The sequence below is a fragment of the Triturus cristatus genome, chromosome 1_2 (assembly GCF_964204655.1).
Source record: "Triturus cristatus chromosome 1_2, aTriCri1.1, whole genome shotgun sequence".
NCBI classification, from domain to species: Eukaryota; Metazoa; Chordata; class Amphibia; order Caudata; family Salamandridae; genus Triturus; species Triturus cristatus.
Window position 1 is genome coordinate 218,989,488 of NC_140580.1, and position 18,099 is coordinate 219,007,586.

The following is an 18,099-nucleotide window of genomic DNA, read 5'->3' on the forward strand; positions in this document are numbered from 1 at the left end:
GAGACTGGTTTTGTTACGGTGGGCTGCACAACCGGCCCTCAGTAACAAAACCAGCAGGACTGTCCAGCACAATGACCCACTTCTCACTCTCAAAAAGTGAGTCACATCCAGGTGTTTATAACTGGGCACAATTGGGTTGTAGCTGAAGGTAGTGCAAGTTTATCTCATTGGGGCAGAAAGGTGTTCCAGGGGAGGGAGAGATGTGGCACTATGGCCAGAGCTACCGAATTTGAAACTGGGGAACCAGGATCAGGCTTCATGACTAGACCAATCTCCTGAGGTAGCACATTCCCCTACTAGACCATAGAAGGCCTCGCTAGGCCTTAGAAGCCCTAGTCTCTTAGCACCAGCAGGTGGACCCATCCGGTGGCCAGTATGGGTTAACCTTGAAGCCCTGTCCACCACAATCCATACTGAAGTTCACCTCCAGTCTTGCAGACAGGCCTACAAAGCAGCACACCCTAGATAAACAGAGACTTTGTCACTGAGGTCAAAGGACCCTTGAGCCCAGCCCGCCTCACCCAGTGGTGCCTCCATTGGCTTTGTTCTAGCAGTAGTAGTGAAACTCACCAGGGATGGACAATGCAGAATTTGCACGCACACCAAACCAAGGGACATATTTAGAAGGACCTTGCATCATGTTTGCACCATGGAACGTGGTTGTCAAGAATTCCTGTCATGCGAGGGGAGGAAAACGGTAACCAGCGAAAACGGACTACATCTCCCAGGATGCTTAGCGGTTGAGAGGTTATGTAAACAGGAGAGCTGTTACATAACTCAAGGAAAACACGCCCTTATGTAAACAGGAGAGCTGTTACATAACTCAAGGAAAACACGCCCTTATGTAAACAGGAGAGCTGTTACATAACTCAAGGAAACACGCCCTTATGTAAACAGGAGAGCTGTTACATAACTCAAGGAAAACACACCCTTATGTAAACAGGAGAGCTGTTACATAACTCAAGGAAAACACGCCCTATAAAGGGAGGAACCGGGAGGTACAACGCTGTCGGATATTGTGTTTACACCGACGTACCTGCTTAGTGAAGAGCAGTGTTCCGGAGTGGTGCTCCAGTAAGGCAAGAACGGAGGTAGGTCGAGTCGTTACTCCCTGGGCCGTGTCTTGCCCCATCGTCACCTGTGAAGGACCCGGAAGCTCTACCGGATAACCATTGAGCTTCGCTTTTTGACTCGGCTGAGTCAAAGCGCAGTGGCGCTTTTGCTGGTTGGAGTCGTAACTCCCAGCCCGACCAGAGATACAGGGACTGCCAGCTGTAACGCACACCAGGAGGTGTTTGCCGCGTTACAGACTCGGAAGTCCACAGGATCGATCGAGCGGCTGCTCTCGGTTCAGTCTTCTTTGCTTGTGATTGGGGTATCGGTGACGCATCACCAGGAGGTGACTCCGCGTCCCGGTGCAGTCTGAGGAAGAGGTTGAGCGGCTGCTCCCTTCAGGTAGAGACCCCGGCTGGGTGTTTCCCTGACTCCTCGATTCTCCCCAACACTCTTCGTGCCCCTCACAGCCTACCGATTGGCATTGTCGGCCATTTCATTTCTGCCCTCTGTTGGCATACGCCGGGATCGGCGTATATGCAGAGGACGGTTAGGACCATCCGTGCTGTGGGCTGGTAACGTACTTAGCCTGGAGGATTCCAGTGACTATAACCTTTGTTTATTCCTTGTATTATTTTTGCCTTCATTAAAATAACTAAACCTTCACAAGTGGTTGCGTTCTCATTATCGTGTCTGTTAAACGATCCTGAGACGTTCAGGGCGTTACAAAATATCCGACCTTAATAACACTAACTGTCTCCCGGTCGATAACAGACATGGCAACACTTGATGATGTGCTGGCTGCTTTAGCGACCGTGCAAATTGAATTGGCTGCCTCCAGGCAAGAAACAGCCGATGTAAAAGCCAGACTGGATGCTATCCAATTGGACCCGCTCACGCCCAGCACCTCCCTCACGAACCAGACCCCTGCGGTAGTAGTGGAAATGCCGGTAGCCGTCCCCTTGGCAACACCAGAGAGGTACACTGGGGATCCTAACACAGTGCAGGTATTCCTCACACAAGTGGCGCTACATTTATCATGCAAACCAAGGGCGTTCCCCACGAGTCAGGCTTGTGTGGCTTTCCTTATATCCTATTTGGCTGGAAACGCGGCACAATGGGCCGTACCTCTGGTGAGCAGGGACGACCCCATCTTATGTGATTGGGGTGCTTTTCGCGAGGAATTCCTGAAAGTCTTCGACAGAAGGGCTGACTCGTACACGGCGGACCGTGAAATGCTTGAGTTGAGACAGGGATCCAACGACCTGGTGCAGTATCTCAACACGTTCCGAAGGCTGGTTGCGGAAACCAAGTGGCCTGTTGCTAAACAGACGGCGCTCTTCCATCACGGGCTGTGCGATGAGCTCAAGGACGCCGTGGCTCATATTGACCCTTAACCCAAGACATGTGAGGGCCTTATCAACCTGGTATTACGGCTGGAACATAGGCTAAGTGAAAGAAAGGGGGATCATGGGAGAAAAGGAAACTCCCTTCCATCCTATGTGACAGTGGGAAGTCCTGAAACTTCCACCGCATCCAAGGGAGAACCCATGGACATCGGCGCAATACGAGCGAGCCTCACAGCCACGGAGAAAGAGTCACGCCGTAAACAAGGATTGTGCCTATATTGTGGCAAAAAAGGCCACTACGTACGTGAATGCCCTGCCAAACCGAAGACGTCACGTTATCGGGCCAACCGGTCGGTAACAGCCGTGGTGGACGTACCGGCAGAAAACTAGAGGACTCCCAGACCAAAGAAGGGGCATCTCAGAGTCACTCATCCATCCCTTCACTTTCCAACTCGGTCACTAAGGGACAACGACACCTGTTTCTCACAGTGCACGTGGGAGTGCATGACCAGTGGATACCCGTTGTGGCCATGGTGGATTCAGGGGCCACTGGCATGTTTATGGACCACAACGAGGCATGCAGGCTAGGGCTAGTGCTTCTTCCCAAGGCTGTACCCGAAGACGTCTATGCTGTAGACGGAAGGCGATTGGTGACGGGGCCCATCGGGCAGCACACGGGGGTCCTTCCGATGAGATGTGGGAGGAACCATTTGGAACAAATCGATTTTAACATCATCCGAGCGCCCCAATATGGCGTCATATTGGGATTGCCGTGGCTACAGAAACACAACCCCTCTGTGGATTGGCCAACACATCGCATCGAACTGACGTCACCGTATTGCATCCTGCATTGTGGAATAAGAACGGAATCCCTTGACGCAGATGAGAGCGGGAGTCAGACGGTGGCTACAGCGGCAGAAAAAGATGTGGCTCTCCCCCAGGCTTATCACAGTTTTGAGGATGTATTTGATGAGGTGAAGGCGGAAGTGCTACCAAGACATAGACAGTTTGACTGCCAGATCGACCTGGTGCCAGGGGCCAGCGTTCCCAGCGGCAGGCTGTATGCCCTGACGGAGCCTGAAAACGTACATCTCCGGGGGTACCTGGATAAACTCCTCAAGCTAGGATTCATCCGCCCGTCCAAGTCTCCGGCCGCCTCGCCACTCTTCTTCATCCCGAAGGCTAATGGGGAGCTGAGAGCCTGTGTGGACTTTAGGGCATTGAATGCGATAACCGTAAAGAATCGGTACCCCTTGCCTCTCATCAGTGTACTTCTGGAACAGGTCAAGAAAGCTCGTATCTACACCAAGTTGGATTTGAAAGGGGCATACCATCTGGTGCGCATGAGGGACGGAGACGAGTGAAAGACCGCCTTTAAGACCAGGTTCGGCCTTTTTGAGTACCTCGTCATGCCGTTCGGTCTGTGCAACGCCCCGGCAGCCTTTCAGTACTTTTTGAATGAGGTATTCAGAGAGGAGTTGGATATCTACGTGGTCGTATATATCGACGACATCCTCATCTATTCGTCCAGTGTGGAGGAGCACGTACACCACGTCAAGGCTGTGCTCCAAAAGCTGAGGGAAAACATGCTGTTTTGTAAACTCAGCAAGTGTGACTTCCACGTCACATCCGTGGAATTCCTCGGAGTGATGCTGAGTCCAGAGGGACAGGAGATGGCAGAACGAAAGATCAAGGCGGTGAAAGAATGGCCGGTGCCCCAAAGCGTGAAGGACGTCCAAAGTTTCATTGGCTTCGCCAACTTTTACAGGCGGTTTATAGATGGATTTTCAGGATTGGTGGCCCCAATCACACAGCTGCTGAGGAAGTCCAAGGAGTTTGTCTGGTCCCCTGAAGCGAACAAAGCCTTTGAGGCCCTGAAAAGCGCCTTTGGTAAGGCGCCGGTGTTGGCTCACCCCGATCCGGATCTCCCCTACGTGGTGGAAGCAGACGGATCGGATGTGGCGCTGGGGGCTATCTTGTCCCAATGCAACCACGACACAGGGGTGCTTCATCCCGTTGCGTACATGTCCCGCAAACTCAACGACGCCGAACGCAACTACCATATTGCGGAGAAGGAGCTTCTCGCAATCAAGGACGCCTTCACCGAATGGAGGCATTGGTTGATGGGGGCAAGACATGTGCTATCGGTGTACACGGACCATCGGAACCTACAGTTCATGACGGCCACAAGACACCTTTCTCCCAGACAGCTGCGGTGGATGATCTTCTTTGCGGGGTTCAACTTCCGCATCACATATCGGCCGGGGACGGAAAACCGGAAGGCGGACGCCCTGTCCCGTCAATCTGCAGTTAAGGAACCATTGCCTGCGACCGAGCATTCCATCATTTCCCCGAGGATGGTATTGGGGGTTATCCAACCGGATACTTTCCTGAGGGGAATAAAGAGAGGGATCAGGTCATTCGCATGGCGGAGGTGGCTCCTCAGTCACAGAGAATGGCAGCTGAAGGACGGGATACCCCTGAAGGGCAGGTGCCTATTGATACCCACGCCTAGGCTAAGGAAACAAGCATTCATCTGGTGCCATGACTCTCCATGCGCAGGTCATTTGGGCTTTGAAAAAACGGTGGCTAGCATGGGACGGCATTTCTGGTGGCCAACCATGAGAGTGGATGTCAGGAGGTGGGGACAGGAGTGTCCTACTTGTGCTACCATGAAGGCCGACCATGGCCGAACCCAAGGGCTCTTACATCCACTTCTGACCCCGGATAGACCATGGGATAGCATATCACTGGACTTCGTGGTGGGCCTACCGGTGACGGCAATACTGGTGGTGGTGGATTACTTGACGAAGATGGGGCACTTCATCCCCTGCAAGAGAGTCCCTACGGCCGGGGAATTGGCGTCACTACTCCTAAAGAATGTGGTACGACTGCATGGATTACCTGGGGTGATCGTGTCGGACCGGGGGTCGCAGTTTACTGCGCAATTCTGGAAGACTTGGTGCACTGCGCTGCATGTTAAGACCGCCCTGTCCACCAGCTACCACCCTCAAACGGACGGCCAAACCGAGCGCCTGAACCAAACGCTCAAACAGTATCTGCGATGTTTTGTGGAACAGGGCAGGGAAGAATGGGTCGACTTGCTATGGGTTGCAGAGATAGCCTATAACAACGCCACTCACAGCTCCACACAGTCATCTCCGTTCTATAGCAACTATGGCCAACATCCCAGGTTCTTGCCATTTCTACATCCGTTCAGAGAGGACAGGATTCCCGCCACAGCGGACAGGGTGGCACACATAAAAGACACGTTGATGCGCTCAAGGGCTGTCCTAATAGAGGCCAAGAGAAGATACAAGGCTGCAGCAGACAGGAAGAGAAGGCCCGGGCCACTGTACCGCACTGGAGACTACGTCTGGATATCCACAAGAAACATGAGGTTTCGAAAGAACAGTGTGTTCCATCCCAAGTACATGGGCCCCTATCGAATTACCAAGTGTATGGGTCCCGTGAACGTGAAGGTGTGCTTGCCCCAGTCATTGCGGATACACCCTGTCTTTCATGTATCATTGCTCAAACCAGCACCCTCCAAGCTGTCTGGGACACCTAGGCCGGTATGCGTGGAGTCGGAGGTGGAGTATGAAGTGTCGGGCATACGGGCGTCCAAATGGCGCAGGGGGAAGGTGTGGTACCTGGTTGCGTGGAAAGGCTATGGCCCGGAGGAGCAGTCATGGGAACCGGCTGAAGGGGTTCATGCTCCGCGCTTGGTCTCCTTGTTCCATCGGCGTTTTCCTGCCAGCGCTGGACCCGTGGGGAGCCGCTGAGAGGGAGGATGTACTGTCAAGAATTCCTGTCATGCGAGGGGAGGAAAACGGTAACCAGCGAAAACGGACTACATCTCCCAGGATGCTTAGCGGTTGAGAGGTTATGTAAACAGGAGAGCTGTTACATAACTCAAGGAAAACACGCCCTTATGTAAACAGGAGAGCTGTTACATAACTCAAGGAAAACACGCCCTTAAGTAAACAGGAGAGCTGTTACATAACTCAAGGAAACACGCCCTTATGTAAACAGGAGAGCTGTTACATAACTCAAGGAAAACACGCCCTTATGTAAACAGGAGAGCTGTTACATAACTCAAGGAAAACACGCCCTATAAAGGGAGGAACCGGGAGGTACAACGCTGTCGGATATTGTGTTTACACCGACGTACCTGCTTAGTGAAGAGCAGTGTTCCGGAGTGGTGCTCCAGTAAGGCAAGAACGGAGGTAGGTCGAGTCGTTACTCCCTGGGCCGTGTCTTGCCCCATCGTCACCTGTGAAGGACCCGGAAGCTCTACCAGATAACCATTGAGCTTCGCTTTTTGACTCGGCTGAGTCAAAGCGCAGTGGCGCTTTTGCTGGTTGGAGTCGTAACTCCCAGCCCGACCAGAGATACAGGGACTGCCAGCTGTAACGCACACCAGGAGGTGTTTGCCGCGTTACAGACTCGGAAGTCCACAGGATCGATCGAGCGGCTGCTCTCGGTTCAGTCTTCTTTGCTTGTGATTGGGGTATCGGTGACGCATCACCAGGAGGTGACTCCGCGTCCCGGTGCAGTCTGAGGAAGAGGTTGAGCGGCTGCTCCCTTCAGGTAGAGACCCCGGCTGGGTGTTTCCCTGACTCCTCGATTCTCCCCAACACTCTTCGTGCCCCTCACAGCCTACCGATTGGCATTGTCGGCCATTTCATTTCTGCCATCTGTTGGCATACGCCGGGATCGGCGTATATGCAGAGGACGGTTAGGACCATCCGTGCTGTGGGCTGGTAACGTACTTAGCCTGGAGGATTCCAGTGACTATAACCTTTGTTTATTCCTTGTATTATTTTTGCCTTCATTAAAATAACTAAACCTTCACAAGTGGTTGCGTTCTCATTATCGTGTCTGTTAAACGATCCTGAGACGTTGAGGGCGTTACAGTGGTAAATGCACGACGCATATCTCTAAGTCATAATTATGAAGCCACTCATAGCCACTTTTCATGGCTTTGAATGGTTTCATAAAAATGGAGTAATGCCGCTTTGCCTTCCTCTGCACAAGGGACGCGTTGTGATGGGTGTTCCCATGCAACTCCCATGGTTTTTGATGCATTCCTAGATTTACAAGGACTTGTAAACCTGGGAATGTATTGAAATCTTACACCTCCCCAAGGGGGGCACAACAAGGAGAAATTTCTTTATTTCTCCCTGTTTTTTTCTCTTTCTATATGTGCAGCACATATAGAAAGAGGAAAAAGCCTCTCAGGATGGTTTTTGTGCAAGAAGGTGCCGCTTCCTGCACAAAAACAATCCTGTATGCAACAGGGTGCCTGCATTGGCGCTAGGCTTAAGAAACAGCACCAGTGCAGGGGGAAAAGACAGAAATGGACCGTATTGGATAAATACGGTGCATTCCTGCTCTTTCCCTGTGACGCAGGGCAGCACAGCAAAAAAACTTGCTGCGCTGCCATGCACCACCATTCCCGTATATATGCCTCTAGGTTCGCAAACTTCACGGTCTCTCTGCTTGTTGTACAAGCACCTTTAACATGTGCTGCCTGCTTTGGGGCCACTGCAATTATGCAGCAATGGAGTACAAAATGATGTTGCAGTGTTGACTAAATTATGCAGCAAAGAAAGGCTGCAGCGTAATGCGCGGTACATTTTCGGATACTTTATTATTCTGACTATTAACACATACTGACAGTCTCTGCAAAGCTTTTGCCTATTTAATACCAGTTTAACATACAAGTGCAGCAGTGACAATGGTGACCAGTCAACCTTTCTAAAGGGCCTTCTACTTCACAGCAACACAAGTCACGTGTTTTGATCCGTTTGAGCTACAATCAATTTTTTCGTTAAAACCATCAGATTATGCAACGGATGATGTATTATGTGGAAATATGGAAGAGCTATAATTATGTGTAACACATTTGCAAACTAGGATATTTTGTCATTCATGTTTGAACTTCCTCAACTTCCTCATGCAGTCTCTGTTGGGTGGTATTTCTAGACACCTACAGTGCTTGTGGAGAGACAAAGGATGAAGTTGGCTAATAGTGACTGCAGCGGATATTAGTCTGAAGGGGAGAAAATAACTGATTGAGATAATCTGAGGTCCACTACCTATTTCTGAATCTACAACTGCTTGAGTCTCATAATTTCCGAATTTATACATTTGCAAGTCTCATTGCTAACTAACTTGAGTAGTAATTTCACAAACTACTAATATAATAATTGTTTCTCTTTCATCTGATATTGCTAAAAGCATCCGCAAAACCAACAAGTCTGGGTTGGTTTAGGTGTATATATTAATTTTTTAGTGCTATTTCTAGCTACAATAACAGGAAACAAGGAGGCAACTAATGCTGGCTTCATGACATGTTGCGTGAAGCACATAAAAAATGTAGGACTACAATTTTGCATTGACCGAGGGGCTCAGAATGATGTAATCAACAGTGCTTCCCAACACGTCGGGCCTCCTGTCATAGAATTTAAACCCAAATTTTATGTTCAGAAATGGTTAGAAAAAGGGAGAAGTGTTGATGAAAGAAACTGCATTGCTCGTAGACAATGGTGTCTGGTTCCACATCTAAGCATATTTGGGACATTGTAAATGTATTTTAATATCATTAACTCATATATTAAACCTCAAATAAACGTGTATCCATTGATTGTATTAAATAACGTTATAAGCTGTAACTGGTCAGTGAAATGCCAAACATACTAAAAATTGGTATGTTTTGCACTTTTTAGCCACACCTCTGACTCCGCCCACTGAACAAATCCTCTGTTATTCCTGCCTTCTGATGCTCCGCCCACAGTTCCCCTACTTTGTTTCCCCCACTTCGACCACTGCTTGTAGCCAGCTGCCCTCAGAGGCTTACTGAACTAGTGATGCTCAAGTGATGCGAGTCTAGACTCACTGTGCTGCTGTCGGGGCTAAATGTTGTCAGATAATGGCAGTGCACTGCACACTTGTGTGGAAATAGATGGGGTGTTTGTGTGGAAACTAGTGCCCTAGGCTTGTGCTGCACCTGCCTCACCCTGCTGTGCAGAGTTTAGCTGCTATGCGGAGGTTAGCTGCTGTTCTAAAAGAACCAGGGCGCCAGTCATGCTCTGCAGTCTTTTTGGGAAACAGAGGTAGTGAAAACTAGGGTTCCGGTCTTGCGTTACACTTGCCACGTTCTAGTGTGAAAGGGTTAGCTGCTGCGCAGGGTCTAGCTTTTGTGCAGGGTTTAGCTGCTGTGCTAAAGAGAGAAGGGCACTAGTTGTGTCGGTGGACTTGTGTGTAAAAACAGGTGGTGAAAACGAATGCTCGGTCTTGCATTGTACCTCTCTCGCTCTGCTGTGCAGAGGTGAGCTTCTGTGCAGGTTTTAGCTGCTGTGCTAATGGGACCAGATTGCTAATAGTGCTCTGTAGGCTAGAGTGGAAACTGTGAGGGTTCGGGTGCCGATGCGCCTACCCAGCGTCCCAGGACTACGAATCCCAACAACCCTGAAACCAGGAAGTGGGAGGCTTCATAAGGCCGTCACGCACGTCAGGAGACGTGCGTTATTTTGAATCCTAGGAACTTCCTGTTCGCTGCTCGGAGCTCGGCGTCCCGGCGAAACAGGAGGCTTGCAGCGCATCCTGAAAAGATACCATCCCGGAGTACCTTTCCCCGTCCCTCGGAGCCTGGCGACCAGGCGGGGAGAGACCTTACCGGATCGAGAGTTACCGGGAGTCAAAGCCCGGAGGGAGGAGCATCGGAGCTCGGCTGAGCTACTGAGGGAGAGATCGCATCACCCGCCTTCCAGGGAACCGGCTCTCACGTCTTGTTACCACCGCGCTTGATGGTAAGTGCAGCAGGGCGGTCTTGAATCGCAGTAGGAAAGCCCGCTCGGAGGAGCGAAGCGATATGTTGGCCCTCGGAGCCTACCCTTAACTAGAAATAGCAGAAGGGATTTGTACTTGGATTACTACGCTCGGAGGAGCGAAAGAAACTGAATTCCCGTATCTTTTTTCACCCCGCGCTGAGAGTGCGCATTTAGCAGGATTACGAGACTTGGCAATTACCCCGCGCTGAGAGGGCGCATTACGCAGGAGCACGAGACTTGGCGCTGCTTTGTGGAGGCTAGGGAATTGCGAGCGTGTTGATATCCCCGGTGAAGGAGCGCTACAACGTAGGGACTCCTGGCGGCGGTGTAACCACCGTGGAAGCCGACATACACTGGAACAAGGCCCGTGACATTACCCTTCTAGTAAGGCAGGGAGATGCCTAGTAGTGTCTAGGAGGTGTTTATTGTGGATCTGGTGTTCCTACAGTTATGTTAAGCCTATGAATTAGCGAGACCGACAGAGAGTAGTCCGCGGAGATTCTAGGGCAGTATCCTTTGCTTTAGCGAGACCGACAGAGAGTAGACTGTTGTTCATTGTTGTATATTTGGTTGTTCTGTGTTTTTTCTCTTTACAGGATCTAATCCCTGCTGACCCCTTCCCCTACCCTTTCCCTCGCCTGATCCCCTCTGGGCTCTGTAACCTTTGGTTGGAGTCCGGGGAGATCTGGAGGTGGAACTCTTTTTCATCGCCCGGATCCTGAGGAGCTCTCCCGATCGTGGCAGAAACAGAGGTAGTGGAAAGTTATGCTCTGGCCTTTCGCTGCACCTGCCCCACTCTGCTATTCAGTGCATGGGATAGCTGCTGTTCAGGAGTTAGCTGCTGTGCTAAGGAGGCCAGTGCACCAATCATGCTCTGCAGACATGTGTGGAAGCAGAGGTAGTGAAAACTAGTGCTCAGCCTTGTACTCCACTTACCTCGCTTTGCTGTGCAGGAGTTAGTTGCTGTGCTATGGGGACCAGGCCGCTAGTCGTGCTCGCAGACGTGCGTGGAGATAATGAAGGAGTGCTTGTGTGTCAAAAGAGAGGCGCCCAATAATCATCCACTGACCTCCTTATCCCAGCCCTTCCAGTGAACTAGAGTTGCACCTACATGTTGTGCTACCGAAGGTGTTAACTATTGAAGCGCTTTTAGCCCTATGGGCGTTGCAGCAAGTTTAAAAGCATAATGTGTATTTCAGGATCCAGGATCATCTGAAAGCACACGTTTGTGCTTTTAAACGTGCTGCATTTCTTTTCCTAATGCAGCGCAACTGCGGGCTGATTGTAGGCCTTTTGAAAGTATTTATGTTAATCACAGCGCCCATCAAGGGCTGCATTTAAAATAAATACTTTCAAAAGGCAAACAATAAGCCCCACAGCTGCGCTCTATTTAGAAAAGAAATGCAGCAAGTTTAAAAGCGCGAACATGTGCTTTCAGATACTTGTTTGTAGACTTGCTGCATTTCTTTTCTGAATAGAGCAGCTGTGGGGCTGAATTTTTTCCGTTTTAAAGTATTTATGTTAAATGCAGCCCTTGATGGGCGCTGTGATTAACATAAATACTTTCAAAAGGACCACAATCTGCCCGGCAGCAGCGTTCTTATTAGAATAGAAAGGCATGCAAGTGCATGAGCATTTCCTTCCTTTTGGCGCAGAAACGTTCTTCCAGGATGTGCTTTGTGTGCGTGCTTCACACATAGCACTGCGCGCTCAGGAGAACAGAGGTGCACGGGCGCCCAGGCGTGCACCTTACTGGGAACAGTGGTGACAGTCCCTTAATTCACATGCTACATGTTTCAGAGTCACACATTTTTACACATTGATCAGGATCAGATTGTCAACAATGTCTAAGAGGTAAGCAAGTGGCATTATGGGCAGTTGTCCTGTGTACAATGATCCCTTCATCCCATGTGAACAGTGCTGAGAAGTCAACCCTAGTACACACAATTCTACAGCAGTGTGCATGTCCAGAACACAATTCTACACACAGCAAAACTTACAGGAACTCTATTTGTATGATTGCCATTGATATTCCCAATGCTAGCAGTGCACTGTTTTGCACATGTCCAATGAAAAGGCAGTGGAATCATCACTCACCTGCTCCTCTGGTGTGCCGCACAGCTGCCTCTACAGTGGAGGGAGGCTGTCCAGCAGGGCCTGGTTTTCCTCTTCTGTGAATGCTGGAGCCCTATCCACTGTATGTGCCATGTTCGCTCCCAGAGGTTGTGGAGACAGCAGCAGAGCGAAGGGGGATATGCAGGTAAGGTGCAGGTAGTGCAGGCAAGAGAGGTCTGTAGGGAACAGACAGACTTTTATCTGTACAGCAGAGGCAGTCTCAATTCCATGTGGCCAAAGCGATAGGCCCGACTCGGTCGCATTATCCGACTCTGTCCAATCCATAACATTGCTAGCATTAGACACGCCTACCGCGACATTCAAAATAGCCAAATTGGCCCACTATTGACTTAGATACATTGGTGATGGAAGGTAACTGAGTCATTTTGCACACGATTCAGACACAAAACGAAACGCACGTCTGTCGCCATGACGACCAACAGCCAATGGCTGTGTCCGACTTGGTTCGGATGTGGCTTTCATGTCCTTTGAATACTCACCTTGTCGTTCACCATGATAACCAACAGCCAATGGGTGCGACTGACTCGTTCGGATGCGGCTTTCTCGTCCTTTGAATACGCACCCACATCGTTCACCATGACGACCAACAGCCAATGGGTGCAACCGACTTGTTTCGGATGCGGCTACCGTTCAGCAGGGCAGACACTAGTGCAATTGAAGATTTCCTGGTGCATTACATGTGTGAGGACAGTGTTTTCATGATATATTGGACATTTGAATTGATAGCTCATACTCCCATGAGGAGCTAACTTTGGGGGGCACACAACACAGTGTTTGTGAGTCCCATTGCAACATTGAGAGTACACTTCTCAGATTACCCTTCTAGGCTTGGTCACAGTCCCAGGGTACCATTGTGGAAAACATGTTTTGGCTACACAGATTCAATGCTTTGGTGGACTGGGTGACCCACTGTGCATTGGGGGAAGTTTCTGACTGTGAGTCTACTGTGTCTGCGTCATGTACAACGCAGTCAAATCAGAATTTTTGTACCGTGACATTTAGTAGCCACATCAGCTTGTGTATGTTATGTGAGTTGCTGTTGTGTCTTTGTGTCCCAGGCTTACGTGAATGATTGCAAACTAAATGCCACTCCTATGTTGTAGATGTTCAGTCTATGTGATTGTAGATGTTTGTCAGACATGACATCATGACAGTGTCCACCCAGTGACAGTGGTGTGCAGGGTTCTCGTGGTGACCCACTGTATGTATGATGTGTACCACATATCTGGCATTACATGATCCTATTTTGTATACCTTTCAACCATGTGATGGCTGTCACAAACCCATATCTTGGCTAATGTGATTGGGGGTTGGGGAGTATGTGATGGTTGCTCACATGTACGGTGAAAGACACTAGCGACTATTTACAGTACAGTATTCAAACAGCTGTGTAACCATAGCTTGGTGACATATCTGGAAAGGGAACTAATGCTGTGATTTGTATCTAGGCTCAACATTTATCCTATCAAGTTTCATTTCCAATGTCCTATGACTTTATTTTGTCCAAATATCATGTTCCGTGTGTTTCAATGCTTGTAGCCTCATACATTGTAAACTGACATCAACTGTGTTTACACTCTACACATAGGTATCGCAGAAGACCTCCAGTCTACAGGCCCTTCCCCGACCTTCAGACAATGGAAGAACAGGATTGCATCCGAAGATATCGCTTTACCAGGCCACTTATTTTGGAGTTGGCTGACCAGTTGGCATCGCATTTGCAGCCTGGATGCCCATATCCTACTGCGCTGACCCCCAAGGTGAAGGTGATGGCGGGCCTACATTCCTTCTCCACAGGGTCATTCCTGTATACTGTGGCTCCATCAGGTGGCATGTCCCAGACCATGTTCAGCCCTGTGCTTTATGATGTGTTGGAGGCATTGCTACATTTCATGGACCACTACATAAAGTTCCCAACACCTAGACAGTTGACAGACATCAAGGGGGAGTTCTGTGCAATGGGGTGCATGCCATATGTCATTGGCTCAATTGATGGAACACTTGGAGCTTTGATCCCACCACAAGCCAATGAAAAGACCTACAAGAATCGCAAACATTGCCACTCAAACAATGTCCTTGTGGTATGTCTGGCTGACATGGTGATCTCCCAAGTCTTTTCACATTTCCCAGGATCAGAACATGACGCCACATCATGGGGAGTACTGCCATCCCACAGTTGATTTCTCAGCTGCAACCTGAGCATTTCTGTCTTCATGGTAGGTTATTTTGTATGTTCATGTTGTGTGTTGCTTGTATGTCAGATTGTGCTCTGTTTTCAGACAATTGAAGTATTTTCTGTGTTCTATGTGGGAGACTCTGGATACCCCAACATGCCTTGGTTGCTGACACCACTCACCCCAGCTGAGATTTGTTACAATGAGGCACATTGGAGGACCAGGCGAGTGGTTGAGTACACATTTGGGCTCCTGAAGACAAGGTTCCAGTGCCTGGATCGCACAGGAGGTGCACTACAATATGGCCCCCTGAAGGTGTGCAAGATTATCAAAGCAGCATGCATGCTCCACAACTTTGCAATCTGAAAGGAAATTCCACTTATACTGGATGACAGAGACCAGCAGCCCCAGCAAGGGAGGAACCAGACTTGGGACATGATGCCAGTGATGATCAGGGTGATGAGGGGGATTTGCGACAACTTATCCGCAAATTCTTCACCTAAATGTGAGTATGCGAGGAGTCAGCCCGAAGATGTTCAATTGTGTGTTGCTGTTGTCCTATGTGTATGTATGCTGCTGAGTGTATGTTATTCTTCAATGGGTTTGGACCGAATTGCCTAATCCAATTTTGCAGGTGACATGAACAATGCTACACTCACTAACAGCTTGTGTGCACTCTGGCATTGGTATGTTTTAGCTGAGAAAGTTTGCGGCATTAAACTACATAATTCCTGAGTTCTTGACTCAATTATGTGTTTCTCCTTCCCAGGCTCATTCACCATGTCAACTGCTGAGTTGTGACCACACCAGAGCCATGATCCCCTGTCATACTCCAACAGTGAAAAGTGGTGGACATCCCTGGGCCACGACACCTTCTGAACAGATGGTCATTTGTTTGGACTTGTGGGCCTTTTGTTACTGTGCGATTGCAGTTTGTGTCAAGGTACGAGATTGTATCATTTGAATAAACCTGTCCTCCACATTGAGGTGTACCTTGTCTGTTTGTACACATCCACAAGTTATCCTGATACATAACATGTTCCATGGAGATCTGTTTTGGTAACAATTAAGGGTTCTGGTGCTTGAAGATGGGGATAGGTGTGCTAGCAGTAGACTATAATGGCATCAATACCATGTACAATGGGTTGTGTGATGACCTGGTTGCAGGGCCGAACTGGCCTTAGTGGGCACCGGGCGTTTCCTCAGTGGGCCAGTTTTGGGCCCCTGGGGGGCTGTTTTGGTTACCGGGGGCTGGCAATATCTGCCCCCTGTAACAAAATCGGCCCTTGCCCTTGCAAAAAGCTTGGCCGCACCCCCTCAGACCCCCCAAGAGGGGGACCAAGCAGTTTGCCAAGCCAGTAGTTGACATTACTGATTTGATTACTTGTTCAATTTTGTGGACACCTTCAGTTTTCTTCTTCAGTGCGTCATTTTAACGTGTTCATTTGTGTTTCAAAGTCACGACATGAGCAAGTATTTGGTACAAAGTGATTTATTTTAGTGCATGTTTGGTAGATGACAAATGAGTTGATGGGGAGTGATCAAATAAAGCCGTGACAACAAAGTGTAGAAAGGAGTTGGTAGTGTTTGTAAATAAAGTTGTCAGAAGTAAATCCACAGTTATTTAAGTCCAAAGTCCAACTCAGACCCTCCAGCCAATGTGGGAGAGTTCAATGAAAGTCAACAAAGTGAACGCTTGGCATACAATGGAGGGTATCAGGAGCAGTTTGTCACTTTCTGGGGGTGATGCGTAGCCATCGGTCTCTCATATCATATTCTTCTTTAGACGATCCTTTTTCTTGGGGGACCCTTAGGTGCAGCCAGCAGTGGCAGTGCACGGGGCGCTCCACCAGCATCCACATCACTCCCTGTAGCAGGGACAGATGTTGGTACTCAAACAACAAATGGGACGGACCCAACAAAGAAGCTAGGGCACTGCAACTCAGTGCCAAAGGGATGGGAAGGAAAATCCATTAGGTTTTGAAAAGAACCATCACCCACCAACCTAGTTTGTGGCATGATTCATCACTGGTTCCCATCAGGACGGCCCAGGGCAACCTAGGTGTGCTACGACACCTGATTACAGCAGAGCAGGTTGGTTTTTGTGAAGGAAGTGAGAACAAAGTGTAACATAAAATTCCTCTAGGACCCTCCATCTAGGTAGAACAACTTTAATCTTGAGGTCCCAGGGAAAGGTTAAAGATGAGAAATAGTGGATACTCATAAGGACTATAATAGTCTTTAGTATTCAGATAGCAGTCTACATGTTTCAGCCTATTCATCAAATTCAAAAGGCTTTCTTCAGGACCAACAGTGCAGTGGGGCCAAATTAGGGGGGCTTGTGAAGTATCAGCACATACACTAAGGTGTGCTATGAGTGCAGGGGTGTTGCCATACTTACGGTTCACACAGGCATGTTGGGTCTGGAAAAACAAAACAGAGCATGAAAAACATTCAAATTTAGATCAAACCATTCATCACTCTGTCCAGTACTACCTACATCCCATAACCAAGTGCCAAGGTTGGCCGAATGGGCCATCAAATAGATTTCCCAGTAATCGGGTCAAAAACAAACTTGTGTATGTACACTAGGTGCAGGAAAAATATACACAGAGTAAATCACATGCACAAGTGAGATAGCCTCTTATGGAGGTGAAAAAAGGGGCCTCCACCACCTCCAAATACGGAGTTAAGCAAGGTCCTGGGGTATGTACCAGTAGGATATATACACTAAGTGCAGATTTTAATTAAACAAAGTGAATACCATGCATAATCAGCCTCATAATTAAGTGAATACCATGCATAATCAGCCTCATAATTAAGGCAAAAGGACAAAAAACCTCCATACCCACCAGCAGCTAAGGGCTCTGTCGGTCCAAACAAAACAGAACTATTGCCCTGTAGAACCAATAAAACCTTTCAGCCAAAGACCAAATCCAGGAAAAAATTAACAGATCTTACTTAGACGTGGCTATATAGCATTTCTATTGATCCCTGTAGTCACACATATTATCAAAAGAATGAGGCCTGGCGTTAAATCAGGGTTCGTATGGTAGCAATAGCATGAAAAAGGACACGGGAAAAGGAACTGGAAAGGGACTCCCTCCAAGACATAGCATAGGTAGCTTACTTCGTCAAGGTGGTCTGTCCACTTTTGAACCTATTCTGGTCCAGCTCGGGATCCCAGTGGTGCTAGGCATGGTGGAGTACCATATTTTAAAAAAGAGAACCCGCCCGGGAAAATGCCAGCAGTGGCATAGTGTGCGTCGGGTCTGACATTATACAGCGTAATGATGTCAGACATACACGTGAGGGGAAGACTAGACAGCACCACTTTTTGGGAATGCGGTCTGGGTATCAAAAATTATAAAATAAAGTTAACACAGATTCTACCCTACGGTCACACCATTTATGGATATTGTGCATGTGTGGCAAGGGTGGCAAAACAGGCAGATTAACAATAACGGTTTTGAGGTGGTGCCTGCACCTCAAATGAATACGCTGATGACTAGACTGCAACAATACTCCGGGATGCGTTCAGGGTGTCAA